The sequence below is a fragment of the Mauremys mutica genome, chromosome 4 (assembly GCF_020497125.1).
Source record: "Mauremys mutica isolate MM-2020 ecotype Southern chromosome 4, ASM2049712v1, whole genome shotgun sequence".
Classification (NCBI taxonomy): Eukaryota; Metazoa; Chordata; order Testudines; family Geoemydidae; genus Mauremys; species Mauremys mutica.
This window is the reverse complement of record NC_059075.1, coordinates 3,824,275-3,841,534: the sequence shown is the minus strand read 5'-3', so window position 1 is coordinate 3,841,534 and position 17,260 is coordinate 3,824,275. Positions and strand designations below refer to the sequence as shown.

The 17,260-nt window shown below is 42.7% G+C and overlaps 1 long non-coding RNA gene across 1 annotated transcript in view; it reads right to left on the bottom strand.

Moving 5' to 3' along the window:
- Window positions 1–733: 733 nt before the first annotated feature.
- Window positions 734–17,260, bottom strand: part of LOC123370041 — a 67,607-nt gene continuing 51,080 nt past the window's right edge. Inside the window, exon 3 of the long non-coding RNA XR_006579251.1 lies at window positions 734–835. This is a non-coding gene — a long non-coding RNA (uncharacterized LOC123370041). The remainder of the gene's footprint in view (window positions 836–17,260) is intronic.

Here is a 17,260-nt window from a genome sequence, read left to right as displayed (position 1 = left end):
AGCATCCTTGGGGAAATAGGGGCTGCAGCTGTGCCTGGCTCTTAAGTGGACCACCTAAGGGCCATGGACAGTTGGGCCCGAAGTAGCGATGCTTCCTTCCATCTCAGCTGGGAGAGGCGGTTGCTGACTCAAAAGAAAGAATAAATGATCATTTATTTTTGCTTTTCCTCCACAAGGTGCTGCTCCAGCTCTTAGCAGAGCTTATGACATGGCCAGTGATGAGAGGTATATGTGTCGCTACCAAGACAAAGCATGCTGTCGGTGTATTCATACTATAGGGAATGATGTGAAAGTACTCGCTTGTGAATGACACCAATGGACTAAGCCTGGAGCAAAGCTGCTGTCAGGCCAAAAAAAAGTCTGTGGTAAATTAAAAAAAAAAAAAATCTGAGTAATGGTGGTGTTGCAATAGACACCAAAGGAAGTGCTAATGCTTTACCGCTTAATATAAACATGGGATACCTTGAGCCACAGCTTCAGAGATAATTTATTCCCAACTCATCACTTTCCTATGTATTTCCCAAGGGGGAAAATGATTGCTGAACTAGAAGAACGAAAATAAATATTAATCTATAGAAAGGGGGTTATTACTCTCCCCGTTGGAAAACTAATAAACCTCAGAAAGATGTTTCCAACTTTAGACAAACTCAGCTGAGAATCTTTATATTGTTCATTCCGCAAAATACCTTCAGACTGTGGAAAACACATTAACTTCCAAATCCTTGTAATAAACAATCACGGACACGCCAGTTAACTGCTTTACCTCTCTGCTGCATACATTAGCATTCAGATGGCTTGCTGAAGTCTTCCACATTGACATACACATCTATCCCACCTGCAATAAGGAAATAGATTTGATCTAAAGTTAAGGGAATCTCTGTTTTCTCTGATGCTGATAGATACAAGAATGAAAATCACTATTAATGCCAGTTACACTGGTTGAATATCCATTAAGAACAAGAATCAGCAATTAAAAGAAAAGGGCAATTAAAATATTGTTTAGGAGAAAGTGAAGTGTTGACCCAGCCAGGACACTCTTCTAATCAAGAAGTCATGTGGATTAAAAAGAGTCACCTTGGGATCTCATGTTGGAAATATTCAACATGGTATCATATTTAAAGCTTGGGTTTGACTTGACAAATAGGATTCTCTCCAGCTGCCAATCTGCAAAAGAATGATGGTCTCCAAATGACCTGTACTACCACAAATAAATTACATGCTTATTTTAATTCCTCTGACCCATTCTGAATGTAGCAATAGCTCAGAAGCCACGCAAGAAGATAAACAGCAGAGACTTAATTTTCATAACTCACAAAGCAAATCTGGCCTGGGTTTAAATGGAAATGCAGGGTCATTCTACTGAAAAAAAGGAGAGGGTATATAGGCTTGATGAAATTCAATTTTTTATATAGTTTTGACTGAAAATAGTGTTTATTTTTAAGCATTTTTGAATTTTCATAGTTGTGCAAAACGATGGTGTAATGGGGTCAGCGCCCACCTCTCATGAGCCACCCCTCGTCTCTGGCCAATATGCCTGCAAACACCATTCTTTTTCATGAGGTGGCACCCACCTCTCAGAAGCGCCCACATTTTCTCGGTTGGTTGGGTGTGAACCTGCTTTTGTTTTAGTTCTTTCAACAGGATGGCACCCGTATCTCACGAGTGCCCCCAACCCCCGGCCAATGGTTCTCTCAGCAGGTCTTCAGTGACTCCCCCTCCAGCCGAGCCACACACACTGTCCCCTCTTTCGGGGTACACAGTCCTGAGTTCTTATCACTGCCCTGGAATGGGACCATCGCTCTTCAGCTTCTTCCCAGAGGCACTGCCTTCTTCAACCACCCAGCCAGGGCCCATCTCAGTACCTGCAACTAGTAGTGTTTCAGCAGGCCTCCCTTGGCTCAGTCTGCAACCAGACCAGCAGGACCCATCTCAGTACCCAACCTGGCCTGGCCAGGCTCTGTGCTCAGTCCCCCTGGGCTTCAGCCTGCCCTCACTGACCTTCCACTGGTCCTACTGCTCTTCCTGCCAGCCGGGAACCCGGTCTTCAGCAGCCTGCCCTGGACTTCAGTCCTGTCTGCTGTGAGCTCTCCATGGTACTGCTGCTCTTCCGGCCAACGAGCAGTCTTTGGTCCTCGAGCTCCACACAGCAACAGACGTCTCTGCTTTTCTGCTTGTCTTATATAGGGCACTTCGGGCCCCAGATTGGCTGTTCCATCCACCTCTCTTATTGGTTGTTCCTCTACAGTCACTCTAGGCTGCCTGGAGGACTTCTCTCTGCTCTATTCTGGGGCAGGGTGACACAGGGCCACGAGGCCTCTAGCAGGGGTTTTAAGCATTTTTTCTGATTTTTATTGATGTAAATTTTCACAGTTGCAGACCTCTCTCTCCTTCCCCCTCTATTTGGCAAATTAGACACAAAGTCACAAATAATTTCAGGTCAAATGAAGTTGCATTTTTGGGGAAGTGAACAATTAGACACACAGCTCTGCTCAAGAGACACTCCTGCTCAGTTCAGAGAACCGTGCCTAACACTGCTTCTAAGGGGGGATCAGAAAACGAGAGTCAGACAATAATTATTTAATGGCAGTAAATGCTGAGATTCAAAAAGTGAAAGCTTTATAGCTGTTAAAACATGAAAATGGCCAATGTCACATGTCAAAATATACAAAGTAAATAGCCTTAAATCAAACTCTCAGAAATTCTGAAGCAGCATTTTTCTTTTTTTGGCCTAGCTATAAATTTAGATTATTAATGGAAATATTTGTCGGTTTGTGTGTGTATGGTGAAATCAATGTTTGCCTACATTTACCAGTAAAAATCTAACCCTTCCATGCCTAAAGCTAGAGTATGAAAAGCATCGGGCTGATCCTTCCCCGAGTGCGGTAATCTCAGGCAAGTGAAGGGGAGTACAGGTGGAGAACCCTCTCAGTGGTGTCAATACCCCAATTCATTTCAGTACAAGAGGTCTGCTGGTCCAACAGTGTGGAACTGGGTGGTGAGCCTTACATGAAAGCCAGCCTATGAAAGACTAGCAGCCTGTGAGTGTGGCTTGATGGAGGAGTATGGAACTGTTGATACACCTGTGTTGGTAGTTACAGCCATTCTCAAAATGACCCCTCTCTCCTTCCCCCTCTATTTGGCAAATTAGACACAAAGTCACACATAATTTCAGGTCAAATGAAGCTGCATTTTTGGAGAAGTGAACAATTAGACACACAGCTCTGCTCAAGAGACATTCCTGCTCAGTTCAGAGAACCGGGCCTAACCCTGCTTCTTTCTTCTGCCCACCCATGGGCTCCCTGCACTGGAGCACAACCACCTTGTGTACAAGGATTACAACCACGGGGGCTTGCAGAATCAAGACAGACCTTAATCCATTCTCCGTCACTGTGACCGCTGCATGCCGCCCCTAGCTGTTAGCTATTCTTTGTGCTCGCAAGGACCTGGGCACAGTCAGCAAAGCAGTAACAGAACCTTGCCACAAGAAAGCCATTCCCAGCCCCTCTCATCTCAGGCACATGTGTGGCCCAACTCTAGAGTCACTGGTCACGGGGCCAATCCTGCAAAGTGCTGAGCCCCCTCAACTCCCACTGAAGTCAGTGGCAACACAGGAGACACTTTGCAAGATCAGGACACTAATGAACAGCCACATGCAGCTGCTTTTTCTAGCCATTAGCTCCCATCCCATTCCATTCATCTCAGTGCTGCATTCCTCCAGCTGCGGTGACCTTCTGAATATCTGAAATAAACCTTTTTGCTCAGTGAGGAGTAAATCCACAGGGCTCTAAAAATCAAACATGTTTAAAAACAAATACAAGCATTCATCTTTCACTGATGATGAATTCAGTTCAGCTGAGTAACTGAATTTTACCAACAGTTATGAAACCTGAAAGCCAGCGTATTATTTTACCCAGTTTCCCTTTGTTTCTGTAGCATCAAATGGGGAAAGGGGGAATGAAAACAGCAAAGAAGAACATATCTACCAAATACATAATGGTCCATTAAGCAAAATCTTAACCCAAATAGTCTTTGGTTCTCTACTTCTCAAATGCAATTCTGCTTCTGCCCTTCAGGCTGTTATTAACACTTTTATAACAAGTAACTAACATAAAACTCAAGTATATAAATATGCTCGAGGCATTTTGTTATATCTGCAATTAGAGGCAAACTGCCACAGTAAAGCTAAAAGCATTTGGGAAATTATATTCAAGCAAACACTATAACTACAGCAATCCTTGGGCTGCTTTTACCAACTGCAACAGGTACTTCGACAAGATGGGCTCTCTAGTATCGGAGAGTGGAAAGAGACAATTTGTCATGTAGTATTGCTCTGCTCAGCCTTTCAGAATTTAATTGTGAAGATGCTTTAAGTTCTGCTTCAAGATCTTGAACATCTTCTATGGGCATCAATATTCACAAATTACCACTGAGTCCCTGTGTTCCTATTGCTGTGCCTATATCAACCTTCAGAGCTTGCAAATTGAACATTTACTCAGGTGGGCAAGATTCTGAAAGGTGTTTGAGAAGATAAACCAATAATTACGCTAAATGAACTCGAGGGCAAAATCCGGGCCCTACTGCAGTCAATGGCAAAACTCCCATAGATTTCACCCCATATTTCTTGCCTTCTGCATTCTGTGACCCTTGTGTCAGCTGCTGATTATGCTGCACATAACTGTCTCCCTGTTACCTCGCACTTCACCGGTTGTCTCTCATCTTATACTTCCAATGTAAGCTCTTTGGTATGTTTTTATTATACGTCTGCACAGCGCCTTGCACATTAGGGCCCCAATCCCCGACTGGAGCTGCAAGTGGTAACACAATACAAAAAAATAATCCCTAACTGGAGAGTGGCTTAAAACGATGACCTTCCCCTTGCCTTCCCCCAGTCGATATGAACTGAAGATGTTTCTTTCATGGTCACAACCATTTTCAATTATTTTTGGTATATATTCTTCAGGCTAAATCTCAAAAACCTTAGTAAGTAGTCAGCCAAAATTCAATGGGAATTTTGTCTGTTTAAAGAAAGGATGGAATAAGAACAGAGTAAAGGGCCCTTTTACAGTTTCCCATTTAATCTTGATGTTCATACATTTGCTATTTACAGATTCTGTTTCCTGCGTGTTTAATAGAAAGTTTGACCACACTTATTAAAAAAAATCATTGGGCATCATACATTTCATCTGAGGAGTCTAAAAAAGATATAGTATAAACTGGAGGAATTAGCACAGGGTTGGGAATCAGGAGATTCTGAGTTCTAATCCTGACTCCACAGCTGGCTCACTGTGGGATCTCTAGCAATACCTCATTTCTCCCATTGTAAAATTAGGATAATGATGCTTATGCACTTGCTGTGACACACTGTACCTCAAAGTAGCACCCTGTAATCCCCATATTCATCATTTTTATGTGGTTGTGATATTCCATACAAAGCATTACATGTAAGGTCTCAAGTGAAAGATCATGATCTGCTGAAACTCATTGTTCTGTCAAAATATGTATATTGTTAGTGAGTAGGAAGTTATGATATTTAGCTCTATGGTTATTGAAATATGTTGAGAGTCTGGGAGTTGCCCTTTGCAAGTTCTCCACTGGCAACAAAGGAGGTGACCCACACCCAAACGGGCATTAACAACCATCACGAGCCATTGACTTGCAAGGGAATTGTAAACAAGAAACTTACAATTCTGTAAGACACAGTTGTCAAACACCACACAATGGGGATTGCTCAACTCTGTGACTCACCAAGGCCACCAGGACATGTCTGGCCCGTATTTTTCCAGGCACATGGACTGAGGGTATAAAATAAGGGACAGTGGCATCATGAGACCTCCTCTCTCCTCTCCCACCTATGCCAAAGGCAACAAGAATGCTGGGAAGACAAAGACTTTGAACTGAGGAGATTGGTCCCTGGCTGTGAAGCAAATTCAGCCTGTGTATTAAGAAGTGTAACATGCCTGCAACACTCAGTAGGGTGAGATAAGATGCTTGATTCAAATCTTGCTTAATCTAAAAGTTTAGGATTTAGAACACATGATTACTTATTTTCTTAATTAACTATCTCTGACCTTTATGCCTACCACTTATAATCACTTAAAATCTATCTTCTGTAGTTAATAAATTTATTTTAATGTTTTATCCTTAACAGTGAGTTTGTCTAAAGTGCTTGGGGAATCTGCCCAGATTAAAAGGCTGGTGCATCTCCACTACCCTTTGATGAAGTGACAAACTAATTAATGAGCTTGCATTGTTCAAGACAAGGTCTTGAGCCATGTAAGATGGTATATTTCTGGGGTTCAAGGCTGGGGACTTGGGAGATTTGCTGGTGTTTCCCTGTGTATAGTTCATGCGTGGCTTGGAGAACATTCATGCAAATTAGCTGGGTGTGTTTTTGCATGCGGGGGGCTGAGTGACAGCGCCTGGGGGAGGGGGGTTGCTGCTTGTCACTGGCAAAGCATTGTGAGAGACAACCCAGGCTGGAAAGTTAAGGGGGCACAGCGTCCCACAGCTCCAGGTTGTACCCCGGGGATCCCATCACACCTGCCTCAGAGGATTCATTGGTAGCATAGGCTTCAGAGTAGCAGCTGTGTTAGTCTGTATCCGCAAAAAGAACAGGAGTCCTTGTAGAAGCAGCAAAGAATCCTGTGGCACCTTATAGACTAACAGACGTTTTGCAGCATGAGCTTTTGTGGGTGAATACCTTTCACCCTTTCATGGGTGAATAGTCCTTGTGGCACCTTAGAGACTAAAATTTATTTGAGCATCAGCTTTCGTGGGCTACAGCCCACTTCATCGGGCTCCTCCCATCCAACTGGGAGCACTGTAGTAATAAAGGAGGGCAGGGTGGTCACCACCCTCTGATATACGTTTGTGACTCTCTGGTTAAGAACCCCTGACATAGAGCATTGATCATCTGCTCCCTCCTGGAAGATTGCACGTGACAGGACAGGGATATGGCCATACCTCATGGCTGCTCCATGAGACTGACCTCTCTGCGGAGGGTACCATTTCTGCTGAATGGCCACACGACAAGAACAAGACCATCATAGGACATTCAACCAAGAGCAAAGCACAGTAGCATCTCCACATTTCTGCCCTATGTTGATGATGGACTGTGATTGTCACACCCCCCGTTTGGATTGTTCTCACATTTTACAGGGTTTGAAATAAAATGCTGCCTGGGTCATGAAAGATTTTCTCATTTTCTTTGTTGGATCTTGGGCTTGGAGGAGAGGGCTTGCCTTTCACAACTCAAGTCCATTCTCAATTTTTGTAGTAATTTGTCTGGGGTGGGAGGGAAATAATTGATCAGGAAACCATGTGTAAATTTGTTTCATTAGTTCACACAGGCTGAGAGAGACAGATGGGGGGGGCTTACTGGAGAACTGAAGGACTGGACTCAAGGCCCCAAACACTATGCATTCGCTATAACATTCTGGGTATAGCTGAAGTGGACAGATATAGCTAATCTCTCCAGCAGTCTGAGGTGAATACAGAAAAGCAGCCTTCCATAGGGAACAAGGTTGGGACACATTTGTCCTATGCATTGTCACAAGTAATTTAGGTCCCAATCCTGCTCCTACTGAAGCCCAACCTCGGTGGCGTAGGCTCAGACTCAAAGTGTGCTAGCTGAGGTATGTCTATGACCCCCCCACTACTGAAGCCTCTGAGCACCTCACATTCTATCCTGTATTTATCCGAGGTGAACGTTTCCAGGGTTCAGAGTAGCAGCCGTGTTAGTCTGTATCCGCAAAAAGAACAGGAGTACTTGTGGCACCTTAAAGACTAACAAATTTATTTTAGCATGAGCTTTCGTGAGCTGCAGCTCACTTCTTCGGATGCATAGAATGGAACACACAGACAGGGGATATTTATACATACAGAGAACATGAAAAGGTGGAAGTACGCATACCAACAGGCAGAGTCTAATCAATTGAGATGAGCTATCGTTAGCAGGAGGAAAAAAAACTTTTTGAAGTGATAATTAAGATGACCCATAGAAGGTGTGAGGAGAACTTAACATAGGGAAATAGATTCAATTGGTGTAATGACCCAATCATTCCCAGTCTTTGTTTAGGCCACAGTTAATAGTATCTAGTTTGCATATTAATTCAAGTTCAGCAGTTTCTCTTTGGAGTCTGTTTTTGAAGTTTTTTTGTTGCAAAATTGCCACCTTCAAGTCTGTCACTGAGTGGTTAGAGAGGTTGAAGTGTTCTCCCACTGGTTTTTGAATGTTATGATTCCTGATGTCAGATTTGTGTCCATTTATTCTTTTGCGTAGAGACTGTCCAGTTTGGCCAATGTACATGGCAGAGGGGCATTGCTGGCACATGATGGCATATATCACGTTGGTAGATGTGCAGGTGTATGAGCCCCTGATGGCGTGTCTGATGTGATTAGGTCCTATGATGGTGTCACTTGAATGGATATGTGGACAGAGCTGGCATCGGGCTTTGTTGCAAGGATAGGTTCCTGGATTAGTGTTTATGTTGTATGGTGTGCGGTTGTTGGTGAGTATTTGCTTCAGGTTGGGAGGCTGTCTATAAGCGAGGACTGGCCTGTCTCCCAAGATCTGTGAGAGTGAGGGATCATCTTTAAGGATAGGTTGTAAATCTTTGATGATGCACTGGAGAGGTTTTAGTTGGGGGCTGTAGGTGATGGCTAGTGGCGTTCTGTTATTTTCTTTTTTAGGCCTGTCCTGTAGTAGGTGGCTTCTGGGTACTCTTCTGGCTCTGTCAATCTTTTTTTCACTTCAGCAGGTGGGTATTGTAGGTTTAAGAATGCTTGATAGAGATCTTGTAGGTGTTTATCTCTGTCTGAGGGATTGGAGCAAATACGGTTGTATCTTAGAGCTTGGCTGTAGACAATGGATCGTGTGGTGTGTCCGGGATGGAAGCTGGAGGCATGTAAGTAAGTATAGCGGTCAGTGGGTTTCTGGTATAGGGTGGTATTTATGTGACCATCGTTTATTAGCACAGTAGTGTCTAGGAAATGGACCGCTTGTGTGGATTGGTCTAGGCTGAGGTTGATGGTGGGATGGAAATTGTTAAAATCACGGTGGAATTCCTCGAGGGCTTCTTTTCCATGAGTCCAGATGATGAAGATGTCATCAATGTAGCGCAAGTAGAGTAGGGGCGTTAGGGAACGAGAGTTAAGGAAGCGTTGTTCTAAGTCAGCCATAAAGATGTTGGCATACTGAGGGGCCATGCGGGTACCCATAGCAGTGCCACTGACTTGAAGATATATATTGTCCCCAAATGTGAAATAGTTGTGGGTGAGGAAATGCTAAAGGACATGGATATAACCTTCCAATAAAGAACTGACATGGGTACTATTCTTTTCCAAAACAAAATATCTTTTTATTGATGTAACTAAAATCCTAAACAAAAAAACACAAAAATCCCTGAGAAACAATCCCTTATTGCAAATTAATGAGCATTCAAACTACAATAGCATATAGCTCAAATGATCCTAAGAGAAGTGATTTGTTACCAGTAGTTGGTTTGTAACAAATTGCTGACAGCTCATCTTAAAATTGCTTTAAAGTTTATGTAGATACGTTGCAATTAATAACAGAACTTTATGAATTTGTATAAACACACAGACATGCTAACCCTATACACTACCCTACACAATACTTATGCTATGCTATAATTAAAAGACTAACGGGTTTACTTTATAAATCAATTGGTATCGCTTTTATAAATTCTTTAATATTTTTCTTTCAATCGCTGTTGCTGTTCAGTTCCTGGTCAGTCAGCTTTGCTCTGCTCCAGTTTTCTTCTCTCTCTCTGCAGCAGCTTGTCTTTGGGTCCTCTTGCTGGCTTTTTGTCTTCTTCCAATCATCTCGCTCTCTGACTGACTCAGGCTCCGACTCCGAACTCCGAACCTGCCCGCTAACAGCTGGCCTTTTATGCTACATGGCAGCTCCCTTCTAATAGACGGTTCTGTTCTTAGAAGCAATTACCTCACTCGCGCATGCCCGGTATTAACCATTACGTCAGAGTTCTGATTGACAGCTCTGACCTTTAAAACAAGTTGTGCCCGGTATGAGCAGGCTCTGACCGGATAGCTGCTCAGCTAGCTGACCTCTCTGTCGCCCCTGATTGCACATGCTCAGTAGCCACCAATCTTGCACGTGCTCACTGTTGTCATTTACCTCAGAGCTGTGATTCTGCTGATATACACACACACACACACACACACACAAAACTTGGGTCTTTGCCAGGGCACCATTTTAGAAATCCGAAGTGTTCACTGAGCATGCCCAGTGTCCACAGCATTCATCTCCATGTGAAGTGATTGTTGCTTATTCAGAACAGAGATTAGAAAAACAAGTGGAGACTGGAGAATGTCTCTAGTAATAGTAAAGCAGGCACTTGATCCCAGGTCTCCCAAGTCCCAGCCTAGTGCCTGTGGACCATCCTTCTGAAGGCTTTTCCTTCCTTCTCGCTCAGGGATAGCTCATTGAATGTGGCTGTGGCATTTCAGGGGGGATGGGAGGAGGAGCTGATATAATTTATGCCATTTTAATTTTTATGATGGAAGCACTTGAAAAATAAGTGATAAAAAATGCATCCCAGTGCAGAGTATCAGTTAATAGCTTGACATGGAAGGAAAGGAGTGGAACATAGGAATGGCCTTACTTGACCAAACCCTAGGTCCAGCTGGTCCAGTAATGTGTGTCTGAGAATGCCCATAGCAGATGCTTCAGAGAAAGGTGTAAGAAACCCTGCAGGCGAGAGACGTGGGGTAATCTGCCCCCCATGGAAGTGTCAACAATCAGAAATTGGCTTAAACCCAGAACCATGAGGCTTTATATGCCTTCCAAAAGTCAAGGTCAAACAGAAATTATTTCAGGGAAGTTCTATGGCCTGTGCTCCGCAGGACGTCAGATTACATGAACACAGTGCTCACTTCCGGATTCAAAAATCATGAATATTCATATTGGCATTAACTATGATCATTCTAGATATTCTTGTTGTCCTTTAAAGTGTCTTCAAATCTTGCCACTGGAGCAAAGCACTACAGTAGTTTGGCATGTCTCTAAGAACAGAATGAAAGGTTTGGGTAGTTCATCCGCACATCTGTAAGTCATGTGATTTCTTGAAATAAATAATATCACCATCGTGAAACAAACTGATTGAGTTTTATTGTAGTTCTCCCATAAAACATTTTGAAAGTATATAAAAATGTCCAAATTCAAACCGCAGGTCCAAAAGCAAGCACAAACAACTACTTTACATTCAGATGGAGAAGATAGCAGTACAAAAGCCTATGGAGAAAACCAGCTGAAAGCTGATGACAAAATGGAGTAAGCAAGAGCATAAAGAATCAATTTGATGCAAATAATCTGGTGTTAGCATACACAGGAACAGTAGGGTAGATACAGGGATTGGAAATGTCACATTGTTTCCACTGCATGTCTACCAGCTACGCTACAAAGATAAACCAGTAATTGGTGCACCTTTCTGCAAGATTAATACACCCTTTCGTCATCTAATGACATTGCATTTTACATTATGGTCTAATAGACGTAAACTGCTCACAGTAGGCACCAAAGCTGCTTTATAAATCAGTTGCCACTAATGGAAGGTAAGCATTGACAATAAATGTATTATTTTTTACTATGAATACATCATATAGTTTTAATCCACAAGAGTTTTGGTTTTGTCACTTATAATTCTTCTCTCTCCTTGCAGTGGTAAAAACATCATTTTTATATGAAATATGTCAAACTGCATTTTTCAACTTATACTATTTCTTGTTGTCAGATAGGTTACTTACAGCATTGTTCTTTCAGACTTTACTGGATGGAGATATGCAAAAAAAGCTGAAGTCACATTCAGCCACTACAGATATTTAGTCAACAAGACCGTTTTATTTTTAGCACTGCCTTTTACCCATCTATCAAACTTTTTCCAAAAACTGTGCCTTGATCACACAGTAGATAATATGCATAGAGAACCTACCCCATGCACTAGCAGAATGTTAACTCTTAATCCAAACATCTCAATCACTAGACTTGTATTCTTTCCCAGAGGCAAAATATGACAATGAATTTACTGTCTGTTGTCTCTGGGTTTGAACTTCTAATTCATTGAATAGACTGATGCAGCAATGTTTAAAAACAGCATGTGGGAGGTTAAAGAAAAAACACCCCCTAAAGTATATGATTTAGGTTGTCATCTGAATAAATAGTATTCTATAAACCCCTGAAAGCAAATTAGACAATGTGCAATACACCTGGCAACATGATTGCCTGATTGGAGCATACATCATTAGCCTTATTGATTCCTCCAGAGCATATGGAGAGTAACTTTTCTGTGTCCTTCATTAGGTGCAATCTTGTTTTACTGCATATTTTAGTTTGTAACCTGCCAACGATAGACGTGAAGCAACTGCTGTTGCATAACAACCTGACAGCAAACTTCCAGTCCCACTGAAAATACTGGTTTGTGGATTCGAGATGTGGCAGGTGAAGGACAGAGGTTGTGTGTGGAGAAGCTGCTACTCTTCTTTAAGGAAGTGGAATGTGACTGGAAACAGCAGAAGGCCTAGCTCCCTTTTAGAAGGCAGGGTAGTGGACTGTGGGGGCCAGAACAAATCGTGGCAAGCTGATTGTTGCATTATGTAATGTTTAAATAACAGTATATCAGCGTATTTCTACACAGCAACTAGACACCCATGGATGGCCTGTGCCAACTAACTCAGGCTCATGGGGCTCGGGCTGCAGGGCTGTTTCATTGCTGTGTAGATTTCCAGGCTCAGGCTCTAGGACCCTGTAAGGTGGGAGGGTCCCACAGCTCAGGCTCCAGCCCAAGCACAGAAATCTACATAGCAATGAAACAGCCCTGCAGCCCAAGCTCCGTGAGCACGAGTCAGCTGGCACAGGCTAGCCGCTGGTGTCTAATTGTTGTGTAGACAAACCCCATATGCTAAATACAAGTGCTCATCGCTTTAATGCAAAGAACACCACACCTGGGAGGGACGACCTCCAGTGTCCGGGCTGAGGCCTCCTGGACAAGAGTTCTAAAAAAAATTCTCCTTAAATTTAAGCTTCTAAATTCGTATGTGGACACTTAAAGAAATGGCTGTATTCTCAAAAGTGCTGTGCACCCAAGAAGCTCCCATTAAGTCAATGGAAACTGTTAGGTGCTTAGCCGGTATCTCGTGGGCTGTTTGTTCATCACTTTACATGCTGTGTGCAGGATGAGTCCAACCCAGAGCTCAGTGAAGGCCATGGAAAGATTCTCACTAACTTCAGTGGGTTTGGGATCAGGCCCCTACACATTAATGAATAATACAGTAAGTCAATAAATGGTGGGGAGGGAATTGCAAAATCATTTCAGGTGTAAACGGACTTGTTATTTTCCTCATCCATCTCTAGAATGTTAATTACAATTGTTCCCATTGCAAGGGCAACATGTTACCGGGGTTTAACCAGAGCAGCCGCAGGAGGTGAAAAGGAGGTGAATAGCCCTGTGACTGAGTCACATGAGGAAATTAAGGGACCACCCCTACAAACTTATATGATCACATGTGATTGCTAGTCATGTCAATATTTCCACTGATGCTTCCCCTCAACAATGGGGCACAAGGCATCAAATGAATGGAATAAAAGACAAACCTATAAGAATTATCTTCCACCTGGTAGTTTTGATTGGTGTGTGCCTGTACTATAAGGGGAGGGTTGTGGCTTGCTACAACATTCCGTTATACATGGGGGCGTGGAGGGAATCATATTTGGAATTAGCACATGAAGAAGCCTTCAAAGTGTAAATGAGCAGAGACTCGTGTAAAATTGATGCAGGGAGACAGTGCATAATTCTGCCACTGTAACAGGCAGCAAAAATATCACCATTTAGGAAAGCCTCTTGCTGCATTTCAGATAAAATCACGCTGCCGCAAGTTGGTAGGTGAACTGAGAAAAGACATTCTCAACCTTGATGGTGACACAATATCACAATCTCATGTGATGTGACATATTAGCTGACACATTTTTCGATGTCGTACTATCATATCACAAAGACTAAAAAGTGAAATAATGGCAGTCATATGTCTGGATTACAAACAAAACAGTATGCTGGCCCTCTCACCCAAGCTGACAAGCCCCCAGTGCAGAACAGTGTTTGCTATCAGAGTTGAAGCCGCCTGTTGTTATTCTTGCTTAGTTTATTTTCCTATTCTTAGCTGGCAAAGCTAGGCTTGCCCCTGAAAGCATCTGGGATATCTCTGATTGACTGCAAGGACACTTATTAATGAAGATTTGAAAACAGGACCATTTAAGCTGCAAGAATTCCCACTAAGCAAGTATAATATACAGAACACCAGTCGCTGCCTGACAACCAGTGCAAACAGCTTGTTGTTATTAATTATTGCTCCTCTGTTTTCTTTCTTCTGCCATGAATTGATGTTCCCGCCCCACCTGTGGGAAATCCAGAGCCCTCTGTAAATGAAGATAACTAGAAGGCATGGATCTTATTGTTACCCCTGTTTGACTTCAACAGTTAGCCAATTTGTGTGGTCTGGCAGGCTGTTTCTGCTAGGAGGAGAAATTTATGATGGTCTCGGGTATATCTTTGATGCAATCCTGTTTATTTGCAAAATGTCCTGCTTTCCTGAAAACCGCAAGAACAAACATGTGAGGGTCTCTTTGCTCACATCTCTCCACCCAGCACTTAGCCCAAAATCACTTGCTCTCTCACTCAGCCCTTTTTTCCAAGGTCACTCTACCAGTGCTTTTGTGGCTGAGCCCTTGGTATTCTGCTGCCTTCTTTCTCAGCTTCTTTGGCCTTTCTCTTACTGACACACACAAACATCCCTCCACCAAACAGCAAATCCCCTCCATCCACATAGCTCAGTTTCTGCTTTGCGCGTGCCTTTCTTTCGAGCAATGACACATGCCTGTGTTTTGGGTGACAGCTCCAAATGGTTTGGCTACCTGGTTCCATAAAGGAGCTTAATTGTTTCTTTCTTTCTTTTATCCCAAGGGAAGGGCAGCTGTTACATTTACAAGTGTCAACCAGGTTTAACCTAAGCCACAACATTATTACTTGCATATATATACCTGCCTCTGGAAATTTCCACTACATGCATCCGATGAAGTGGGTATTCACCCACGAAAGCTCATGCTCCAGTACGTCTGTTAGTCTATAAGGTGCCACAGGACTCTTTGCAACATTATTACTGAATCCTTTTCATGTTACACCCAGTGGCTACAAATGAAAGCTAAGCTACGCATGGCATAGGCATCAGGTTTTTCTAACCAGTGCAACAAAACCCATGTATTGTAAAAACACAACTCATCAGGAATTCACATTTCCAAGCAAACTGCTATTAGGACATTCAATATCATCAAAAGGCTTATTCGCCAATAGCCTAGCTTGTAAGAACCAGAGAGGTTTGGAAAGCTGTGTCCTGTGCTTTTGTAGTACAGTATGTGGGTAATAAATCAAAAACAGTACTTTACGCACAGCTCAGGAGAGAAGAGGTGCTGAATCCTGTGCTTCAAAGCTCATGGCTATTTGGAAGCTTCAGAACTGAGCCATTATGAAGCTCCTTAATCACCAAAATAATCACAGGATGGTGGTGTTGCATTATCCCTCTCTGGGATATTAATGAACACAGCACATTGAAGAATGATGCACATCAGAAGTTTAAGGTCTACAAAATCCATCCACTAACACTATTTATCCCTTTCCCCATTATTTCCTCTGTCATGCCATTGTAACATGAAGACTAAGAAATGTAGTCACAACTTTCACATCCCCATGTACTCTTACAGAGTCAACCAAAATACAGTACATAGTATCCCTTGTGCACAGCATCTGCCATCGTACAGAGCTCGTATATACAGAGGCAGCGTATTTAAAAACAACATGCTCTTCTTCAGCGTTGCTACTGAAGTCATGTGCTGGCAAATCCTGCCCTTTCCCTACAGCCCTGGAGAATCAGAACTGGTGAGGTTCTTTGTGAGCATAGGACTAGGAGGGACCTCCTGGGTCCGTGAGTCCAACCTTGTTGCTGTCGCAGGCAAACCCATTATATCATCTCGTTCATGCACTTATCAAGCTCTATCTTAAACCCAGTTAGGTTATTTGCTCCCACTCCTCCTATTGGAAGGCCATTCTATAACCTGACTCCTCTGGTAATTAGAAAACTACTAATTTCCAGCCTAAATTTACTCATGGCCAAAGTAATGCTGGGTATGTTGAGACTGGATTTGGGGCTGCACAGGATACATGAACATGAGTATTTGGCTTCACTGTATGGTAACTTCCAGGCCAAGTTTCAGCCATTTTATGTAAATTTTGCGCACACAGCCATCCGCACGTTCAAGCCCTAAGTTTGTACATGCAGCTGGAAAGGTGATCCCAATGGGCTGATGCATTTTTCATCTCTCTGTCCAATTTACTGAAGCACTCTGACACAGACCCCTTTGCAGATACAAAATGATAAGCCATGGCTGAATATGATTCAGGGTCTCCTGAAATAGCCTGCAAAGCTTTACACACTTTTAATTTCTTATCACCTTCTTATTATTTATATTGTGGTCATGCCTAAAAGCCCCAGTCACAGACTGGGTCCCCATTCTGCCCAACACTGTGTGCACAAATAAAGAAAAGAACTTATGACCTAAATAAAAGATGAGAGATAACAGCTAGATACAGACAGACATGGGAGCACAATACAACTAGGAGACAATGGTGGGATGCAGACAGCTGCTCTTGGTTTGATAGGGAAATGTAGGCTCAGATCCAACCCATGGTCACTTGTGGTATTTGAGAACAATATTAATACATAGATATACAAGGCTCACCTTTTCTTGCCTTTATTTTTGTGCCATAAAAAAAAAAGATTTTACCAGAATAGACCAAACTCCAAGCTAGTTTACACAGATATCAGCTGCACTATTCAGAGAGAAATTATAGTAATTTAAAATAAAATGAGTCAAAGTCATTCTTAGATTAATGCAGCCCCTATGCAAGGGATATGCACAGAAAAACTGATGCTAATTAACTTTAAGGGTCTGCTGCAGATCAGTGAAGGACAGGAAATTGAGAGTTAGAACTGAAGCTGCATCCTTAATTTACCTTGCCATGCCTCTTGCTGTGGTGATCATGCACTGTTTGGAGAACTCGGGAAAACCTTGGCCAAAGAGGTAAGGTGAGTCTGGAATTCCACCCTTAACATGGGAGTAGGGCTGGATGAAAATATTCCGTTGAAACTGTTTTTCAAAGAGCAACTTATTTTCAAC